At 45.7% G+C, this 22,144-nt stretch overlaps 1 protein-coding gene and 1 long non-coding RNA gene across 7 annotated transcripts in view; one reads left to right on the top strand and one right to left on the bottom strand.

Moving 5' to 3' along the window:
• The window catches only part of FGF13 (fibroblast growth factor 13), a 244,802-nt gene that overhangs the window by 48,975 nt on the left and 173,683 nt on the right, over positions 1-22,144 (top strand). The gene's annotated exons all lie outside the window — the stretch shown is intronic.
• LOC307208168 lies at positions 462-4,043 on the bottom strand. Its single transcript, XR_013835030.1, has 3 exons — positions 3,848-4,043; positions 1,284-1,343; positions 462-654 (listed from the first exon to the last, which is right to left on the bottom strand). It is a non-coding gene; the product is annotated as an uncharacterized lncRNA (long non-coding RNA).

Raw genomic sequence — 22,144 nt, forward strand, 5'->3', positions numbered from 1 at the left:
CCATTACTTTTCCAAAATGGGTCCATATGTCAGGTGAAAGCTCAAATCAGTTGCAAAATCAGTTACAAAAACACGCAGGAACTGGAATAAACTGTGTGAATGCAGCCTTGGTTTGCATTAGGGCTGGCAACAAGAGTCAGCATATTTGGGCCTCGGGAGAGGGCTCAATCCCCAGCAGGGGCCAACTGCCAAGAGCTCATTGCACCAGCTCACCAAGGGAGGATGAGCATGAATGGTGTCTTGCTCCCAGCCCTTCTGGAGCCTGGAGTCAACACTGCTTCGCATGGCAACTTAGAAAGGCTAAGAAGAAAGGCTCAATCTCTTAGCCATATTTAGAAGGATGCTAATAACACCTATGGAGATGTAAGATAGAGGAAGCAGAGATGGGCCACATTTTGGAGTTCCAGATGATGACATTTTGGAAATAAGCTGGCTTTGTTAAAGAGTCAGTGCTGCCCGGGGAGATAGAAATAGTTTAATAAAAACAGTTTTTAAAAGGAAAAGGAAAGAAAGAAACCTCTCTGCCTAGTTTCTCCATGTCATTCATACTTTTCTAAACTTCTACCATGTCACCTTTTCTTGAAACCAAGAAGTCCTGAAGGTTGCAAACTTTCTTCATGTGGATCACTTTGCTTGCCCTTTTCATTTGTTTGCCTGCATGGAGAACGAAGAGGGGTCCGTGAGGTCTGCATGTAGAAACTTCTGCATGGCTAAAATCCCATTCCCTATTTTATAGGATTGCACCTCTATCCTACATGTCAGCAGTGTGTTACGGGGGAAAAAAAGCAATGGGAATAACTTGTCTACAATCCTGCACATATGTATGTGCCCTTGAAATTAAGCCCCATTGAACTTTCTCACATGCTGAGCAACCGCATGCAGGCTGTTTATCTTGTTGGGGCCAGAGGAAAATCTATGCCAAGGTAATCTTGTGTGTGTGATATCTCACATGGAACACATTGCTCATGAATTAAGTATTTACCTCCCTCCTTTTTGATAGGGGAGAATGTAAAACATGGGCAGATCATTTAAGGGCTGCCAATGCTCATTATCTTCAAAACCTTCTACACAGGACAAACGTCACTTGAATTAAAATCATTTGGAGGGAGGCGTCAGGGAGAAGAGAGGATGCAAAGAATGGAAAGAAGTAGCAAGAAAATGTGGCTGAGACACCAGTTCAGAGTTCCCAGAAAATGAACTCGTTCTGCAGTCATAAATAGCGCTGAAAAGCTTCTGGGGTTGATGGGACTGTCCTTGTTGAGCCGTAAGGCTTGCACGCTTACTTTTCAATGCTTGCTTTTGGTGCTGGGGTCTTCCTAGGAGCAATTCAAGGGAATGAACATCTAGAGGAATGGTTAGAACCAGATTTCAGGGCAGACCTCTGGGGCCCTGCAGCCTCTCTGCCCCTCAGTGATGGCAGGCACAAGTGACAGCAGGACATAGGGCACTAGCCTTTTGGGACCCATAGACCCCTTTGGAACATTCAGAAAGTGACATGAGCGCCGCAGTTACAAAATGGTCGCCATAGGGGTTTGGCATTACACAAAATGGCTTCCACATCTAAAAGAGCCGAAAGAGGACGGGTGGAAAATGGTGCAGCAATGTCTGCACCCCCATCAGCCTGCCGTCAATGAAATAAACACATACCACACCCTCCAACATTACCTTTACTATTTATACCCCACACATCTTACTGGGTTACCCCAGCCACTCTGGGCAGCTTCCAACATATATAAAAACATAATAAAACATTAAACATTTTAAAAAGTTCCCTATACAGGATTGCCTTCAGATGACTTGGGGGATCGGATAACTCCATGCCTTCCAACATTTCTCCACTGAAAATAGGGACAGCCTAAGGAGAAATGGGACATTCCGGAATCAACTCAGAAGCCAGAACGACCTCTCTAAATCAGGGGCATCCCTGGAAAATAGGGACACTTGGAGGGTCTGACATACACCTCAGAAACTGCTACACCAGACCCTCCATGCACCCCTATTTTCCAGAGACATCTCTGATTTAAAGATGTTGTCCTGGTTTCTGATTTCATCCCACAATGTCTCACTTTTCCTTAGGGCATCCATATTTTCTTCAGAGAAATGTTGGAGGGTATGCTACACTTGCTCACAGAGAGAAGCTGTCCTCTGATCAAAAGGCAGCATCCTGGTATCCAATAAAATGTGGTCACATTGTGCCTGGCCCTCCTCTGGCATCTGGTCCTCTGAAACTTGCCCATGTGGGAATGCAGGCTTAAAAAGCTTCACCACTTCTGATATGTATACAAATGCTCTTCCACTCCCTGCAGTTTTCGCTGGTCGAAAATCTGCTGCATGAAAACTTCTTTGAGCCTAGTGTCTTTTTCCAGCAGGGAGCACCTGAATGTCACTGGAAGATTCACAAGCATGGCCAGGGGCACCGACTTATAAAAAATATTGGGGGGGCGGGGGCCCATACCGACTTATAAAAAATATTGGGGGGGCCCAAGACCTCCAAACCGCTGCTGCTGGGGGAACGAAAGGGGCGAGCCCCGGGCTGCCCCGACCTTAAGTGAACCTGTGAGGGGCCGCCCTTTGCGGCAGCCGATTGGCTGCCGCCGTGGGCGGTGAATATTAATGAGCTAGGGGGAATCCCCGCTTCTTGCGGGGCTGACGCCAGCCCGGCGAGATTGTTGATGGGTCGAGAGCCCGCAACCCCACCCCCTCTCTAGATCGGGAGTGGCTTTGTTTTAACTCATTACTGAATGTATTTTAAAAGGTAACTATCGTCAAACAAGGAAAATAAAAAATACCAACATAATTTTGTGATTTTACAAAGCATAATATAACTAATAATTTTCTTAAATTATTGGGGGGGCAGAGCCCCCCCAAACAAATTTTTGAGGGGGCTCGGGCCCCCTCAGGCCCCATGGAGTCGGCGCCTATGAGCATGGCTTGAAGACAACAGCTGTCTCCTTTGCCCCTCAGCAGTTGGTATTCAGAACTAGACTGCATATGAATGTGGAGGTTCTATTTTACTGTCATGGCTAGAAGCTGTTAAACTGCTGAGGAATATGAAGAGGAGGTGTGATTGTGCTCAAGACCTGCTTGCAGGCTTGCCAATGGCTTCTTGTCAGAACAGAACACTAAAGGAGCAGGACCTTTTCTCTCATCCAGCAGAGCGCTTTTTACAGACACAACTTTTGGGAGAGCTGATAACAGGCACTTTCTTACTACCATGTGCAAAAACATCCCTTTTGCTCCTCCTTTGCCTCGGGCCAAACAGCTTTCTAGGTTTCTAAAGCCACACGAAACCTGCTTGACCATTTACGACAAAGGGATAATGAATATGTTCCACCTCATAGGTACTACCTGTTGCACTACCATGAACAGGCTAGCAGTGGGGTGGGAGAATAACCCTCCCCTGTCTTCAGCCTGAGCTTTTATTAACCAAAGCATTTATTAAGCAAAGCTGGCAGAACCGGAGATGAGCTGGTACATTTATTTTAATATTTTGCAAGACAAATGTGTTGAGATTTGAAAAGGTGGGGTTTTTTTGGGTTTTTTTGGGTTTTTTTTTGTTTGTGCTCCAGCATCTCTCCCTCCATTTAGAAATTTCAGCTTTCACTGTGGCCCTAAATATGAAGAAACTTTGAAATGCATGCCTATTCTTTCACACACACTCCAACCTCACTTCAATACCTCTGGCCGTGAACTTTCCTTTTCTGAATTTGCATTTAATGTTGTTTACTTGGGTTGGCTAGGTGGTGGGGGAGGAGATCACAGCCTTTTCTTTCTTCCTGCTGTATTATACTTTCAGAAATGGGTTTGGTTTTTTGGGGGGGAAGACAGATAATTATACTTAACTTACATGGAGGTGGATTTCTTTCAAAATCCTTCACTCCTCCTGAAAGAACAAAAATGTATTGAGCTGTCTCTCTCCCTACTCACTTCAATCTTTTCTGAACACAATCCCACAGTTGCCTGGACTTGAAGGTTGAGTTTTTAACTCACAATATTTCACACACATACACACAAATTGCAAGTTCTCAGATTAAATATATACAACAGGGGTCAGCAAACTTTTTCAGCAGGGGGTCGGGTCCACTGTCTCTCAGACCTTGTGTGTGTGTGGGGGGGGTGGACTATATTTTTTTTTGGGGGGGGGGAATGATGCTAGAGCACTACGAGCCCTGGTGGCTGCTTACCTGTGTCTTGTGAGCGGCAGGGGCTGGTGGCAGTCGGACGATGAGCGGCGCATGAAAGGGCTCCAGAGAGGGGCTGCTTAAAATGGCGGCCGCTGGAGCGCTGCTTCTGCTGCAGGCACCAACAAAGCCCAGCCGCCTTCCTCCTCTAGGCAGGGCAGGGAGAAGCCAGGAGGAGGGAGAGAGGGAGGAGGCAGAGGCAGGAGAGGGAGGGAGAGGGAGGGAGAGGGAAAGAATGCGCACACTAGCGGTCCATGCGGCGATTCCTGGACTGTCTGCGGGCCGGATCAAGAAGGCAATTGGGCTTGATCTGGCCCGCGGACCTTAGTTTGCCTCCCCATGATATACAACAAACTGATGCATTTGCTGGAATATTTCCACTCAGATGCCCTCCCCCCCTCTGCCACTTCATAAGCCGGTGTTTTCAGAATTGCATTAATGGGGATGCTGACCAAAGATATCATTAGTGTCTTGGGTAGGAAAGAGAGATGTCAATTTTCCTAGTGCGAGTCTTAGATTATGGTGCAATCTCTAAGGGTCGTATTTACTTATTGACTTATTTTCTAGTATTCCTGACTGATCTTTTTTCCACCCAACCTTGCTTAGCTTTCAATAAGGGTAGCTGCTACCTAATTTACTGAGGGTAAGGCTAACAGTGGCTACTTTCCACAATGGCTGTGCTCTCCCTCCAATGTCGTAGGCGTCATGCCTCTGAATGCCAGTTGTCTGGAATCACAAATGCATACCCTCCAACATTTCTCTGATGAAAATAGGAACGTCCCATTCCATAATAAAAAATTTACTATTTATACCACACACATCTTACTAGGTTGCCCCAGCCCACCCTGGGTGGCTTCCAACATATATAAAAACACAATAAAACGTTAAACATTTTTTAAAAACCTTCCCTATACAGGATTGCCTTCAGATGGCCTGCGGGTTGGATAACTCCATACCCTCCAACGTTTCTCCAATGAAAATAGGGACTTCCTAAGGAAAGGTGGATGGGACGCGGGTGGCGCTGTGGGTTAAACCACAGAGCCTAGGACTTGCCGATCAGAAGGTCAGCGGTTCGCATCCCCGCGACGGGGTGGGCTCCCGTTGCTCGGTCCCTGCTCCTGCCAACCTAGCAGTTCGAAAGCACCTCAAAGTGCAAGTAGATAAATAGGTACCGCTCCAGCGGAAAGGTAAATGGTGTTTCCGTGCACTGCTCTGGTTCGCAAGAAGCGGCTTAGTCATGCTGGCCACATGACCCGGAAGTTGTACGCCGGCTCCCTCGGCCAATAAAGCGAGATGAGCGCCGCAACCCCAGAATCGGTCACGACTGGACCTAATGGTCAAGGGTCCCTTTACCTTTAAGGAAAGGTGGAACATTCCAGGATCAAATCAGAAACCGGGATGGCTTCTCTAAATCAGGGATGTCCCTGGAAAATAGGGACAATTGGATGGTCTGCAACTGGAGAGAGTGCTGTTGTGTTCAAGCCTTGCCCATTGGGACCACTGTGAGAACAGAACGCTGGACGAGATGGGCCTTATTTATTTATTCCACCAAGGGTTTATTTTGCAACGGAGAGCCATTTAGATAATTTGATTGGCTGGTGCTGCTCCCTTTGTTTTATATATGTTTTAATATGATCATTTCAATAACATGGCAAAGCTTTGCACCCTGCCAGTTACCCTCTTGTTAGCTGCTCTGAACCATTTCGTACAGAAAAATAGGGAGCTGATAGATGATAGATGATAGATAGATAGATAGATAGATAGATAGATAGATAGATGATAGATAGAAAGATATATTGTTAGATAGTTAGATAGAGATAGATAGATGATAGATATAATAGCAGCATGGGACCCTAGTTCAGCTGCAGAAGACTCTCCAGTCAATCTTTGGCATAATCAGCTCTTTTAAAAGGCTCAGGTTTGAAGTGGTAAACAAAAGCCCTCTCTGCTTAAGACCCTAAGGAGCTACTGCCAGACAGAGTACAGTGGTACCTCGGGTTAAGAACTTAATTCGTTCCGGAGGTCTGTTCTTAACCTGAAACTGTTCTTAACCTGAAGCACCACTTTAGCTAATGGGGCCTCCAGCTGCCGCCGCGCCCCCGGAGCACGATTTCTGTTCTCATCCTGAAGCAAAGTTCTTAACCCGAGGTACTATTTCTGGGTTAGCAGAGTCTGTAACCTGAAGCGTCTGTAACCCGTGGTACTACTGTAGGTGTCACTGGGTAGATGGAGGCCTATTCTGAGGTCTCATTGCTCCTTTTTTTCAATATAGTTGGAAGAGCATGTGACTCTTGATCTCAGGTTCATGGGTTCAAGCCCCACATTGTACAAATTATTCCTGCATTACAGGGGGTTGGACTAGGTGGCCCTTCCACCTCTACAATTCTATGATTCTGTTATTTAGCTTTTCTTTCACTGATGAGGTTGAAGCTCAAGTACAGTACAGGCTGAGCCCCTAGACATGTGATTGCTTGGTTCAGCTTTCAGCTATGTGGCAGACGTGGACCAGATGCCGCTTGCAGAAGGTGAAAACTTAAGGAAGCTGCTCAAATTGGTTTCTGCTGCAAATTAATTCTTAAATTAGAACGCCCTTGAGGCCTGTTTCTCTTTGGGGAATCTTGACTTCACCATTACTAATAAATAAATAAATGGTGCCACAATTCTCATTTAGTTTTGGCATGGCCAGTAAATAAAATGTAATGTTGTTTATTGATAAGAAGTATTTCTGTATTGCCATATCATAAAATATCTGGGCAATTTTCAATGATAAAATATAAAACACTGCTAAAAACAATGCAGATAATCATTAAATTGACTGGCTGTCTGTACTGAGTGGCAGCAGGTCACCATGAATTCAGACATAAACCCAGGTTAAAAGGAGACAGAGTCACCCAGGACATCATTGGGACATTTTGCCTGATATTGCATATCTGGGTTTTTTTTTTATTTTCCTTCTTACGGCTGTGGATTTGACAGGTCTCAAACTGCCTTGTCTCCACATTTTGGCAGTCTTGGAATCTGGGTTTTACACCTTTCAAGAACAATTCTCTCCTTCATGCCTCCACCCTTCCTTCACATTATCCTAAAACATTTCTTTCTTTCTTTCTTTCTTTCTTTCTTTCTTTCTTTCTTTCTTTCGCTCAAAAAGCCTATTCCCAGCTATGAAATGGGAAGTTTTGCCTTACACATCTCCCCCTGAAGGGTTTAATTGCGTAATGCATTGTGATGAACAGATAAGTTCTAGAGCTGAGTTTTGCTTATCCAGAAGTTTAATGGGACATGCCATCTTTCTAGCCCAAATAAAGAGCAAGCACACTTGGTCCTCCTGTATGCTGGGTGTCATGTGAGTGTAATGGAGAATGTGGATGTCAGAGGTGAGCCAGCAGTAAATCATACTGTGCAAGTTAGAGTTAATTCTTTATTAGCAAAAACACAATCAATACAGGAGTGTCAGGCCTAATGAGCACAGCAATTCATATCTGGAAGGTCTCATCCCCATGAAGCAGATGCTGAGACTGAAGGTTCCCGCCTCCCCACAGCTGGCCAGCTGTCTAAGTCCCCTACTCTCCAGGGTTTTCCCCAAGCAATCAAAGGCTGCTTTTGTGCATCCTCCACAATTTTCATACCTCTTGTGCTTCTAGGAGACAAGGAGGGAGAGGTGTTTGCAGGTGTCACAGCAGGAGGGGGAGACACCCATGACTCTTCACCAGCCTGACTAATCTCTGCCTCTTGACTTCCTCTCTTGCTTCAGCTTCTTCCTTGGATTCTGGACTCCTCTCTGCCACTGACTCTCCCAGCTCACTAAGCCCTGTTACCTTTTCAGCTTCTGACACCTCCTCCTCCCAGTCTTCACCCATTTCTCCCTATGACCATTCATCTTCATCCCACCAGCAATACCTGGTCTCTGAGACATCTTTCCCTGGAGGTTCCCCAGCTGGTTCCTCCCACCATTACTCTGCATCCAACCAGTCCATGACAGTGGACCACCACAGTTAATATGCAAGCTCAGACTCTCTTTCAAGGACAGTTGCCTGATTGTGTCTGATAGTATCTTATAAACATTCACACCTGTCAGAGCTGCCTCTAGGTCCCAGCTCACAGAGGACCAAGTCTTTATTGAAGTTCAGTTTCCATTTCAAAGCCACAGCGTGCAGCCCTACGTCTTAAACCCTAGATCGGCGAAGTCCCGTCTGAGTCTCCTCCCCTATGACACCAGTTTAAGATCCTAGCCCTGCTCCACCTTTTACGCTGCTCTCTCCTCCTCTGGGTCCTCCTGCCCGCTGGGGCATTGCCCTTTCTGGACTCTTCCGACGCTGAGTCGCTTAGCTCCTCCCCCTCCCTCCGGCGGGCTTTAGGACCCGGTTCCCAATCCTCATTCTCTGCTGTCCCGCGCTCCTGTACATTTGAACTTGCCTCTCGCGCCAACCCAGTGACCTTTCTCCTAACCGTTACACTACTTCGGTCACTGCTTCCCACTTCCGGGACACTGGCCGGATCTGACCTCTCCTCCGTTGTCCGACTTTCTGATGGAGGCGTGGTCAGCCCTGCCTTATCTTCTCTCCCTGGTGGGGAATGCACTGGCCCCGATCCTTGGGACTCTTCCCCCCCACTCTGCTCTGGTGGGGAAGCTGGTCCTGATTTCCAGCTACTGCTCTGGGAGTCCCTGCTGCCCCCTTGCTCCTGGGGCGTTCCCCTTGGGAACCCCCTACCCCTGGCCACTGGCGCCCCCTTCTGTGAATCTTCCGATTCGCTGGAGAGGCTCATGGAATCCCTCGGTCCACTGTCCTCTTCTCCTACGCTCCCCTCGGATTCTTCCCCTTCGCTCTCCATCTCCTCTCTTCCCTGTGCCTCTGCTCCTGAGCCCCTGACATCACCCCTAATACATACTCTCAACCTTCAAAAGGACCCTGGCTAATTGCTAACTGGGGGCAGAACTTCCCCAATATAGACTCTTATTTTTAGCACATTCAGCTGTTTTAACAGTCTTCCTAATTACCGCTGTTCTGTCAACTGGCAGATGATGAGTTAGATCTTCAGGTATTAAACTCAGCTGAGATCTGGATTAACTTTGAAGTTCAAGCAGCGAGCACTGTACGGCTGTGGAGCGGCACATAATTTTGAGCTTGATCCATAAGCTGCAGAATGAAAGCCATGGCATAGAACACCTCGGGCCACAGAAATTATTCTGCCTGTGAATCTGAAACGTACATGTCATCCTCAGACAGATGAACAGATCAGCTTGTCCAGGCCTAAACTGTGGCTAAAGGCTGTTTATGATGCAGAAGTGGGATTGGGCAGCTAGATTTTTAGAGATAACTCCACCCCGAACACTGCCAGTTTCTTCTCTTGCAATAAAGTAAAATTAAATGCAATACTATGCTAGTTCACATAAATGACAGATGAACTGTTTTTTGAACTGTACCATTTCAGAATGCAGGTGGGGAGGAACGCTGCACACACACACACACACACACACACACACACACACACTTCCCTGTACATGTAAAGCAAGATTGGGAAAATGTTTTGCCACATGCCATGGGTGGGTAGGACCAGAGGCAAAAATGATCAGAGCAACAAATGCCAATTTTACCTTTGTACAGTAATCTCATTTCTATGCACATACTTAGGGGCGCGGGTGGTGCTGTGGGTTAAACCACTGAGCCTTGGGCTTGCCGATCAGAAGGTCGGTGGTTTGAATACCTGTGATGGGGTGAGCTCCCGTTGCTCGATCCCTGCTCCTGCCAACCTAGCAGTTTGAAAGCACGTCAAAGTGCAAGTATATAAATAGGTAGCGCTCCAGCGGGAAGGTAAACGGCGTTTCCATGCACTGCTCTGGTTTGCCAGAAGCAGCTTAGTCATGCTGGCCACATGACCCGGAAGCTGTACGCCGGCTCCCTCGGCCAATAAAGCGAGATGAGTACCACAACCCGAGAGTCGGCCACGACTGGACCTAATGGTCAGGGGTCCCTTTACCTTTTTATGCACATACCTCTGTTTCCATGCCCAGGAAAGAGAGAGGCACTTCTGGGCTTCAGTCACACATTCCAGCCAGGAAAAAATACTCCATGTGGAAAGTAGGGGCAGTGAGGGAGGTGGTCTGGAAAAAGTCCCAAGGGCCAGACCACCTGCACCCATATGAACGCAGGGGCTGACATCATCTATCTGCTTCCTCCTCTTTAGTTTGTGTTGCCCTTGTAGAACTCAACAAGAGGAGGAGAATGGAACTACTCATTTATTGAGAAAGGTTGCAGCATTTGGGATTTTATTTTATTAGTTTAGGGAAAAGGTGAGTAAGAGGTGACGTGATAGATGTTTATAAAATGATGCATGGCACAAAGAAAGAGGGTAGCAAAGTGTTTTTCTTCCTCTCACATGCCACTAGAACTCATAGATATCCAATGAAGCTGAATGTTGGGAGCTTTGGGACAGATAAAAGAAAGGAGCTCTTCACTGACTCCCAGAGGAGGCTGTGACAGCCACCAGCTTGGATGCCTTTAAAAGAGGATTAAACAAATTCATGGAGGAGAGGGCTATTGTTGACTGCTAGTCATGATGGCTATGCTCTTCCATGGGTGGAGGTGGTAATGCTTCTGAACACAAGGTGCTGGAAACCATAGAAGGGGTCCTGCTTGTGGGCTTCCCAACGAGGGCAACTGATTGGCCACTGTGAGACCAGGATGCTGGGCTAGATGGGCCTTCTTATATTCGTATGACAATACTGCAAATTAGTTGGCTCAGCCTGTCATTGACTCTGCTTTATCTCTGGTTGGTCTTCTGCCCAACCAGTCCTCCCAGCAGGTGATGAGAAGACCTCTGTCTGAGGCCCGGGAGAACCAGTAAGAGTGGATTGCTGAACAGTCTGCCCTGCTTCAAGGCAGCTTTGTATGCCCCCACATTGTTTCCATACCTTGTTGTCAAGCTTTGAATTGCAGCTGCCACAGTTACGGTTATTTTTTTTTTTTTTTTTTGCATTAGATGCATTTGCCACTCAGATGACGCAATTAATTTTCTTACTTGAGACTAAATTGCCGCAGGCCCATTTAGATTAATTTAATGAACATCTTTATCATGCCTTTTATCTGAAGATCACTCAGATACAACTGCCTCTGGATTGAAATTCAAAATCCTATCTGGTGGCAAAACCGCAGCATCACGATGCCTTGTTGCGGAATGGTGCCCTTCAATGATGAATCACGAAGCGTGCTTTATTAGCATGGTTTATTCAATTTGTTGATGCTAATAATAACAACTCACAGCATTTATATAGCACAGCTCAAGTGTTCAACACGCCTCACATATTGTATCTCACAGATCCTTATGGCATCCTTATGGCATAGCTCTGGGAACACAGGAGAGAGGGTAGGCTTGCCTGCCTCATAGCTATGCATGGTATAGAGAAAGTGGACTGTTGGTCCACTCTGGAAGCAAGCTGGATGCACTGTGAGCCATTGGCCAATCTTGCATTATGAAACTCCTGCTTTTCAACTGATATACTGGAATGTTGTGCTGAATTTCATTCACTTCAGTGGGCATAGTGTGACACATCAAAGAACATCATTGGACAACGACACTACTCCCCCACCATTTCCACACATGCAAGTTTCTGTCCCCCATATGAAAACATGAAAGAACTGTATGCTAGTATGCAGCCCCATATTTTGCCATTTTACTCTCATGATATTCCAGGCCACGAGGGCTGCAAAGGAATTTTTCTAGAATCAAATTACATAGAAATTAGCATTAAACATGCCCCATGCCCCATTAGTTTTCTAGAAGTGGCTTTTATGCCATGTGAAGCTTTAGGGAAACTTTGGAGAAGTGGAATAAACCAACTTGTGAAGTTTTGAATTCATGGGCATCCAGGGTGGAGTCATAGAATTGTGGAGTTGGAGGGGACCCCAAGGGCCATCTAGTCCAACCCCACTGCAACTCCTGCAATGCGGGAATCTCAACTAGATCATCCTGTTAGACCTCTGTTTAAAATCCTCCTATGAAGGAGAGTTCACTAAAATCCAATTAATGAATGAACTAAGTGAGTCTACTCTGAATAAGCTTAGCTGAATACCGTCCCCAAGGAATCTGAATATTGGAAGATTCAGGATGAGCAAAAAAAGGTACTTTTTCACATAGCATATGGTTGAATTTGCTCCCACAGAAGGTAGTGGCTGTCAACTTGGTGCCAGAACACCTGCTTTGCATGCAGAAGATCTCAGGTTTGCTCCAAGGTTCAATTAAAGTAGGGCTGGGAGAGCCTCCTGTCTTGAATCCCGGGGAACTGAGCCAGTCAGAGTAGACAACATTGAACCCGGTGGATGAATGGTCTTACTCAGTATAAGGCAGCTTCCTGTGTTCATTAAAAATCATAGTTCATAGAACTGCAGAGTTGGAAGAGACCACGAGGGCCCTGCAGTGAATCTTTTGCTCAGTGTGGGGCACTGAGATTAAGAGTCTCATGGTCTACCAACTGAGCCATGCTCCACCTCACCCTATTTCCTCTTTTTAGAAAAGGGGAAGAATCCTCCAGAATCTCATCTGTTTCTGCCTGTTTGTTTTCCAATCTTCCTCCAGCAGGAGTTTGTGATTTGATGTGCGTATCTGTGTTGTATTTCAGCTTTTCAGTAGCATACCTGTCATCTGTGCAGCTGTGCCTATCACCTGCTATTCTGCTTAAACCATACTGGATTTAATTATCTCTCCTTACTCCCCACTGTGATATATTTGTTGCCATTTAGGCTGCCTCCTGCTGATAAGATTGGCCTTGAAGTCATTCGTTCTTTTTCTTCTTTTGCCAAGGTCCTGGCCAGCTGTCTGCTGCTATGGAAAATAAGAGGGCCAATCCCAAAGCAGTGCTTCACTCCAGGAGCGGGAAACCTTTGGTCCTCCAGATGTTGTTGAATTGCAGCTCACACCAGCAATTGTGTCCAATGGCCAGGAATGATGGGAGTTGCAGTTTGACGACACCTAGGACACCGTTTTTTAAAACCTGTGTGTGTGTGTGTGTGTGTGTTGGAAATGGACAGGAACTAACATACATAGAGAATGTCCAGGGTGATCTTATGGCTATTTACATACAAGGAAGTGTGGGATGTAATCCACTGGGAGCAGTCAAATACAACATTGCTTGTTTTGCTAGTGTGGACATGCAAGCAGTGGTGTAGCGTGGGGGGTGCAGGGGGGGCCGGTCGCACCGGTCGCAACATCTGGGGGGGCGCGCTCACACTCGCAACTCTCTGCCCCTGCTAAAATCCACGGGTTAGGGGGCGCAAATTACTTGCCTTGCCCTGGGTGCTGACAACCCACGCTACCCCACTGCATGCAAGGGAATGTTTGGTCCAGACAGTCAAATCTTCCTGTTCCTCCTGGCCTGGATAATCTGTCCTTGCATGTGACTAATAGGTGGATGTGCCCTTTCCAGACCTGGTAAAAGGCCAAAGCATGCTGCCTCTCTCTCTCTTTTCCATCTTCTTTTCATCCTGCGAACTTCCTGGAATGAACTGCTGGCTGCCAGCCAAGCAGTCCCCCAGGTTAGCTTCCTTATCATCCTGTTAGTATAAGTTTGTAACTTTAAGCCTTAAGCCTGCCTTCAGGGATCACACTGTGCTCTGCCTGATCGTGAGTAAACTTTCTCTCTCTTTTGGCTTATGAATAAGACCGTGGTGCCTTTATTCCTTTAGGAGGGATTCAAGGGGTCTTACCAGGAAAACATTAGAACACATTTCAATCTGGACAAGCCAGATTGAATTGTGTATTGTTTTAAGAAACTCACATGAGTTTGCAACTAGTTTTCTACTGTGTGAGAGAAGGGAATGTAATCTCTGCTAAGTAAAGGAACTTGCTAGTGCAAGTTAGGATAGATAGTAATAAACAATATATCCTCCTCTGCCACCCTGAACATTCCCACAGGAAGTCCCATTATAGGGGAGGTATGTTACTCAGAGGTACCGTAGATGTCAGAGGAGGGGAAGCAATAAATCACACCATGCAATCTGGAGTTAAAGCTTTTTAAGCAAAAACATGATTGACACAGGAGTGTCAGGCCTAATGAGCACAGCAACTCATCTCCGGAAGTTCTTGCCCCTATGAAGCAGTTGTGGAGACTGAAGGTCCTCACCTTCCCACAGCTGCCTAAGTCTCCTCCATTCCCGGGTCCCTCCCAAGCAATCTGAGACTATGCTGATGTACCTGCCTTTGCTCCTCCCTCACCACACCTCTTCTGCTTATGGGAGACCAGGGGGGAGGGGAGCAGGATAGGGAGACACCTGTGCCTCCTCACCAGCCTGGCTCATCTTGGCTGCTTGTCCTCTCTTCTCTCCTGCTTCAGTTTCTGCCTCTGATTCTGGACTTCTCTCTGCCAGAAACTCCCCCCGCTCACTAAGTCCTGTTGCCGCTTCAGCTTCTGATACTTCCTCTTCCCTGTCTTCTCCTGCTTCTCTCTCTAACAACTCATAGTCGTCCCACCATCACTCCTCTGACTATGAGCCTTCTTCCCTTGGGGTTCCTCAGCTGATTCCTCCCACCATTCCTCTGTTTCCAACCAGTCCATGATACTTGATCACAGGGCATTGTTTTTCAGCTGGAACTCACAAGAACTCAGTTCCGGCACCTCTCAGGTGGGCACTATTGCCACTGTAAGAGAACAAGGGAGCAGTGGCAAAACTGCATGCTCTGGCACTGGGGGCAGAGAGCAGGTGGGGGCATGGCTGGCACACGTCCCAGGGGGCGTGGCATGTGTCCCAGGGTCGCGGCATGCCGCCTGCAGGAGTGTGGCGTGTATCTCGGGGATGTGTCATGCTGCCTGCAGGAGTGTGACATGTGTCCCAGGGGTGTGGTGTGCATCCCGGGGGCATGGCGTGTGTCCCGGGGCGTCGCACACTGCCTGTGGGGGTGTGGCATCTGGCACAGTGGGTGTGGGTGTGGCGTGTGTCTGGGGGGTGGCCACGATGGTAGCCCCCCTCCCCGATGGCGCTCCCCCTGCCCCCTTGTTCCTCCACCAGAGCAAGCAAGGCATTCATGGTAAATTCCGGCACCTCTTTTTCTAGAAAAATAGCACTGGTTGAGCATCTGCTTTGCACACAATTCCCCACATCTCCAGGTAGGGCTGATTTCTTGTGGAGAGCTCCTACCAGTCAGATGAAAACAAGAGTCTTACAGAGAAGGGGCACAGCTTATGGTAGAGCATCTGATTTACATGCAGAAGGTACCGTGTTCAGTCTTCAGCACCTGAAGCTAAGACTGAGGAGACTCCTGCCTGAAACCCTGGAGAAGGTGGCTCAGTGCTGAATTAGATAGACCAGTGGTCTGAGAGTTTAAGGCTGCTTCTTATGAAAGCAATTGTGCAAGAACCTTGCATCCCTGCAATGTTGGCTTGTGCCCATCCGCACAGGTGAGGTGGAATGCTGGGAGCATAAGCAGACAGAGCTAATTCTAATCTTGTCTCCATCCTCGTCCCTGCTTAGTTCCAGGGGGGACAGCATTGTGACTAAGGAGGAGAAAGCTGATTGGTGGTGTTGTCCCCTGAACTGTTTGCAAGTAAGAAGGCAGACAGTTGGGACGGGAGGATAAGACCATTGTGTTGCCCTGATAGACAAGCTTCCACTAATTATTAGTTTTTTGAACATCGCTTTTAGTGTTTTTGTGAAAGGAAGTCTCTTAATCTCTGGTGCAGCAGTGCAGCATGAAAGGAAGATGGAGATCTTCTTAAGAGGAGTTTTAAAAACGTATCTCACTTTGTGTCAGGTACAAATATTAGAAGCCTTTCATTAATGGAAAGAGACATTGTTTTGTAAAAGGAAGCATTTCCAAATGCTTTGCTGGATAGAGGTTTTGATAGAACTTTGATGTTGGCTTCATGAGAAATATAATTCCTTCGTTAAGTCTCGACAGAAGCAAGTGCATTGCTGTAATTGCTTTGTTAAGCCTCTGAGAACGCAGAAATTAATATCGTCAGCAAGCAGCTGGAGCTGAAACAAAAAAAAACAAAGATCATTATGCTACAAAGCTAATGCACTATTTCCAGCTTCTTTGCTTTGACAGCTAAAAAAAGGGGGGAAATGGACCATGTTTTGAACAGCGATGGAGCAAGATACAGACTCTTGTCTAGTTGAAATGCCTCATGTCCATTTAAGGCAAGTGGAGATCCTTTGGGATTGGGGCCTGGGATCAATTTGCCTTGCTTCATGTTCACAACCCACTACCATTGGACTTGGGATCCCTGGGGAACTTGGTTTCCTATGGCTCCTCTTTGTATCTGAAACACTGCTGTTTTCAGCTGTCTTCTAGGTGCCTTGAGAGAACAAGGCAGGCATGGTGGCAGGTGAGGAGGAAGTGCTTGCTTCTGTCAGTATCAATGCTTCTACTGATGTGCCCGCTCTCAAGCAAATTTGGGGGAAGGGGAAGGGGAGGTAAGCATCTGGGATCATGGTATTGCAGGTACTGAAAGGGGCATTACTCTTCTGGATCTGGAAAGAACCCAAAAAGACTTGAGAGTTTCTTTTAAAGCATTCATTTATTCAGTTCATAGCATTTATATAGCACTTGATTATAAAAAACAAACAAGCAAACCAACCAACCAACCTTCAAAGCAGTTTGCAAAACAAATAAAACAATAAAATTTATCACTAAAACAAGTTAAAAACAGCTATTTAGAGCATTCAAAAATAACTTAAATAAATAATGAGCTAAACAAACATCAACATTCTGCATTACTGGGTATACTTGTCTAAACAAAACTGTTTTTAGCTGGCGCCAAAAGACTACAGTCAAAGGCAATATTATTATTAATAATAATTAAATTTGCATACTGCCCTTCATACGAAGATCACAGGGTGGTTCACAACAAAAATATATAAAATGAGAACACAGACACATTTAAAAGGCCATAGAATGTTAATCAGCCAAAGGTGGCTGCTTATAGAAAAACTTTTTTGCCTGGCGCCTAAAGATTATTATTGTAATGAATGCGCCCGGCGAGCCTCCCTGGGGATAGCATTCCACAAATGGGGAGCCACTGCAGCAAAGGCCCATTTTTGTGTTGCCATTCTGGACCTCCCATGTACGAAGCACACAGAGAAGGGCCTCAGGTGATTGTTATGTGATTTTTCTTATTATCAGTTGCTGGAACCCACAGGAGGGAAGAGTGCTCAGGTCTTGCTTGGTTTTCCATTGGCTGGATCAGGCCAAAGCAAGTCCATCTAGTCCAGAATACAGTTATCATGGTGACCATCTAGATGCCTGCGGAAAGCCCTCTAGTAGGGTTTGAGCACAACAGCACTCTCACCTCCTGTGGTTTTCACCAACTCAGAAGCATTATTGCTTCCATCCATAGATGGATAGCATAGCCATTCTGGCTAGTAGTCATTGATAGCCTTCTCCTCCATGAACTTGTCTGATCCTCTTTTAATGCCATCCAGGTTAGTGGCCATCACTGCCTTCTGTAGAAGGGAGTTCCATAGTTTAACAAGGTGCTGGGTGAAGAAGGAGGTTCTTTTATCAGTCCTGAATCTTCCGATGTTCAGTTCATTGGATGTCCACAACTTCTGGTGTTAGGAGAGGGCGAAAAGCATCTTTTTATCCACTTTATCCAAGTCATGCATCATTTTATAAGTTTCCATCATGTCACATCTTATATTTTTCTCTGAACTGCAGCCTTTCTTCACAGAGTAGTAATTCCATCTTTGGAAAGGTGGTGTGATTATATTCCCTGTAGCACACCTCTCCTGCACATGACTGCATTCTCAGCCCAAGTGAAAACATGAGCTAGCTTGGAACATGATGTCATGCTTGCTAAGTTGCATTACACCCATGGCAAGATTGTTTGAAGATAGTGGCTGAAGCTCAATATTAGAACATCACCTTTGCATGCAGAAGGTCCCAGCAGAGGCAGTTTTAGGGTAGCATGACCAGCTGCACTGGGCACTGTGTTGCAGGGAGTGCCAAAACAATGCTGTAGAAAATGTTGTATGAGAGGTAAGGGGACACAGAATTTTAGCATCACACAGGGTGCCACTGCTGAAATTTGAGAGCCCAAAGTCTGCCACCGATCCCAGGGTCAATCTCTGGCAGCTCTAGGTATGGCTATCTGAAACCTTGGAAGCCATTGTCAGTTCGTGTTGACAATACCCAGATGGACAAGCAGACTGTCTCAGTGCAAGGATGTTTCCTGTGTTCCTATAATAGTAATAACAATAACAATAATTTATTATTTATACCCCCCCCCATCTAGCTGGGTTTCCCCAGCCACTCTGGGTGGCTTCCAACAAAACATTAAAATACAATAATTCATCAGATATTAAAAGCTTCCCTAAACAGGGCTGCCTTCAGATGTCTTCTAAAAGTCAGATAGTTGTTTATGTTTTTGACATCTGATGGTAGGGCGTTCCACAGGACAGGTGTGACTACCGAGAAGGCCCTCTGCCTGGTTCCCTGTAACCTCACTTCTTGCAGGGAGAGAACTGCCAGAAGGCCCTTGGAGCTGGACCTCAAAGTCCAGGCTGAATGATGGGGTTGGAGATGCTCCTTCAGGTATACAGGACCAAGGCCATTTAGGGCTTTAAAGGTCAGCACCAACACTTTGAATTGTGCTCGGAAACGTACTGGGAGCCAATGTAGGTCTTTCAAGACCAGTGTTATATGGTCTCAGCGGCTGTTCCCAGTCACCAGTCTAGCTGCCGCATTCTGGATTGGTTGTAGTTTCTGGGTCACCTTCAAAGGTAGCCCCACGTAGAGCGCATTGCAGTAGTCCAAGCGGGAGATAACTAGAGCAGGGGTCCCCAAACTAAGGCCCACGGGCCGGATAAGGCCCAAGGGACTTGTTTATCTGGTGAGACAGTCTGTGGGCAGGTATTTCTTTTTGGAGAAGATGGTTTTATTTTATTTTAAAATCACAAGTACAGACTGGCAGTGGTTTCTCCATTCCCAGAGATGTTCTGTTCCTCTCTTCATCATTTGCTGGCTGTAGTTTGAAGGTGTTCTGCTTGAGTTTAATGCATGTAATATGCTAAGAGCTGGGGAAGTAAGTGGAAAGAAATAAATAAGTGTAAGAACGCTTTCTGTCTGTTGTGCATAACAAAGAATGAAGGCAAATTACAGCCCCAGGAAAGACATGAAACCATGCTAGCTTCTGCAGATGATAAAAAAGCAATAAATAAAAATTGTACACCTTGTGTTGCAGAAGTTGAGGTTCTTTGCTTCAAAAGATGAAGGCTTCTCCTTGTGCCTCTTAGCAGAGAGAGGATTTTATCATTATATATACATGACTATCTATGTGCGATAAGCCCCTGATATGACGCGATTTATTTCATTTGGCATTTCAATTCCTCTCTGCCAAGTTAGGTGTAATTGTGTAGACACGGTCACTTTTAATTTTTTATGGGTTTGTATAATGCACGATTAAGGGTGGCATGTAGGGGCACCAGAAAGTATCACTATCCACTTTTCACTTTAATTTTCTTTCGGCAATTCAATAATTCATCTTAACTGGATGATGAATGCCAGCATGAGAGTATACGATGGGCACACTGGAGAGAGAAATGGGTTTCTGCAATAGTGCCTTAAAGCCAATAGCGACTTTGGAAGACATTTTTGTCTACTATCAGTTGAATAGCTGTTTTAGTAACTGCAGCTTGCATATAATGAGCATAGATATGTTATTGGTTGCTGTCTTATATTACTACCCCCCCTCCACCTGAGGTTGCCTTAATAAAGTGAACAAGAAAATGCTTGGGATGGACAGGTAGGATGTTTCTGCCCTTGATTTGTAAGCAAGTGAAGCATGTTTTCGACACCACCACCCATAGCATCATCACAAGTTGTGATGGGAAGAATGTTTTGCTTATTGATTTGAACACATTGGGAAGCAGCTTAGGAAACAAATGAGCCCGAAAGTGCAGCAATACATTCCTCTGGGCTGGAAAGCAATCTGGAGTTACATCACAAAAGTCAAGGCAGTGTGGATAGCCCATCAGATGGGTAAGCCATGTGATAGCGCCTGAGGCAACATCTCCAAAGAGCAATGTCAGATACTATTCCCAGCTGTTGGAGTGAGAAAGGGAAAGGGAGCCTGGCACAGTGCTTTTCCTTATAGCCTGGGACAAAGTCAGAGAGCTGTACCAATGGTTAAACATACTTGGACTAGACTTCTGAAATTAATGGGAATGGTTGACATAGGTCACATCCACACGGTACAGAGGAAATGCTATTATATCGCTTTAACAGCCATGGCTTCCACTCTGAAGAATCCTGGGAGCTACAGTTTGCTAAGGGTACAGAGAGTTGTTAGGAGACTCCACCTACAGCTACATTTTCCAGCACCCCTAACACACTACAGTGGTACCTCGGGTTAAGAACTTAATTCATTCTGGAGGTCCGTTTTTAACCTGAAACTGTTCTTAACCTGAGGTACCACTTTAGCTAATGGGGCCTCCCACTGCTGCTGTGCCGCCACACGATTTCTGTTCTCATCTTGAAGCAAAGTTCTTAACCCGAGGTACGATTTCCGGGTTAGCAGAGTCTGTAACCTGAAGTGTCTGTAATCCGAGGTACCACTGTATCTCCAGGTTCCTGGGGTGAGGGGAATCCGTGAGTGTTCAAGTGTTACAAGAGTGCTTTAAATGTATAATGTGGCTGTGACCTTAGATCTTTTAATTCTATCAGGTCTACCCTGAATACAACTCACTTGATTACACAGCAGAAATTCCAAACCATAGACACACATATTTTCCAAACTTCCACAGGGATGCATGTGTTTGCAACATCACTGCTCGTGCCAAGGGTCACAGCTTGGGAACCCCAGTTTTCTGTACGTAGTACTCATGTGCTCTTCAGTGGTTTGCTCCTGCAAGGGTTTTCCAAGGGATCTGTGTTATGTACTGAAGTTCTCACCCTGGGCCAGCAGGGGGATACTGTAGATAGATATGCAAATGAAGGATCGAAAGTGACGTTCAGTGATTGGATAGTTTGTATGCAAATGAAGGATCAAAAGTGACGTTCAATGATTGGATAGTTTTAGAAAATGGCAACAGTTACATTGTTCTGGAGCTCTATATAAGCAGGCTGACTGAGCTCCTCAGTTAGTTCTGTTCCAGCTTACAAATAAAGAGCTTCTTTGGAGAAATCGCTGGGTCGTCTGCTATGTCAACCCACAACTTAACAATCAGATGCTTGCAGATTCTTTTCCTTGAAATTTAAGAATGTTTAATCTCACAAGAGGTCTGTTTCTCCTTAGTACAGACTACAAAATATGAAAACAAAATCCCAACTCTCCTTCCCTCTCCAGGACAGATCAAACCAGTTAAATTTGCTGAAATCCAACCTGTGATTTCAGTAGTTTCCATTTTTCAAGGTTATCAGTAAAGTATTTTATTAAAAGAATGCCATATTTCAACAAAATTGTCTACATCATATTCAATGCATGTAATCTATTTGTTAATTTTTTCTGAAACAGCAATACACAGTACATTCTGTTTCCAACAAGAGATACACAGATGTTCCAGTCCTTTCCAATTCTGCACCACTAGAAGGTATGATGCTACTGAAAGAAAAGTAATTACGCAGTTCTTTATAACAAAGGTCAGAGTGCCCTTCTTTAAAAATAATTAACAATCCCAAACTTGGGGTATATTCCACATGTTGGCCTGTAATAGAGTAAAGAGCAATCCACTTAAAACTCAAATTGACATTTGCTTCAACTGACTGCTAAAGAGTAGGTTTTCATGGGGAAAGCTCCGGGACAAAAAAACTTAAAATTAAACAAACACTTGGACATAATACTTTTAAGTGTGGACCTGTGTCTGCAAAGAGCAAGGCAAAAAGTAAGTGTGGATAAACCCTAACTGTAAATCAAAAGTCCTCAACATTGTTTAGTATTCTACTGCAGTGTGAAATGAATGTTAGAAAGTGGGGCGTAAATGCCACCATTATAATCAGCAAAATAAGCCCCCTACTGAATGCACCCTAAGTGCCAC

The sequence above is a fragment of the Podarcis cretensis genome, assembly GCF_951804945.1.
Source record: "Podarcis cretensis genome assembly, chromosome: Z".
Lineage (NCBI taxonomy): Eukaryota > Metazoa > Chordata > Lepidosauria > Squamata > Lacertidae > Podarcis > Podarcis cretensis.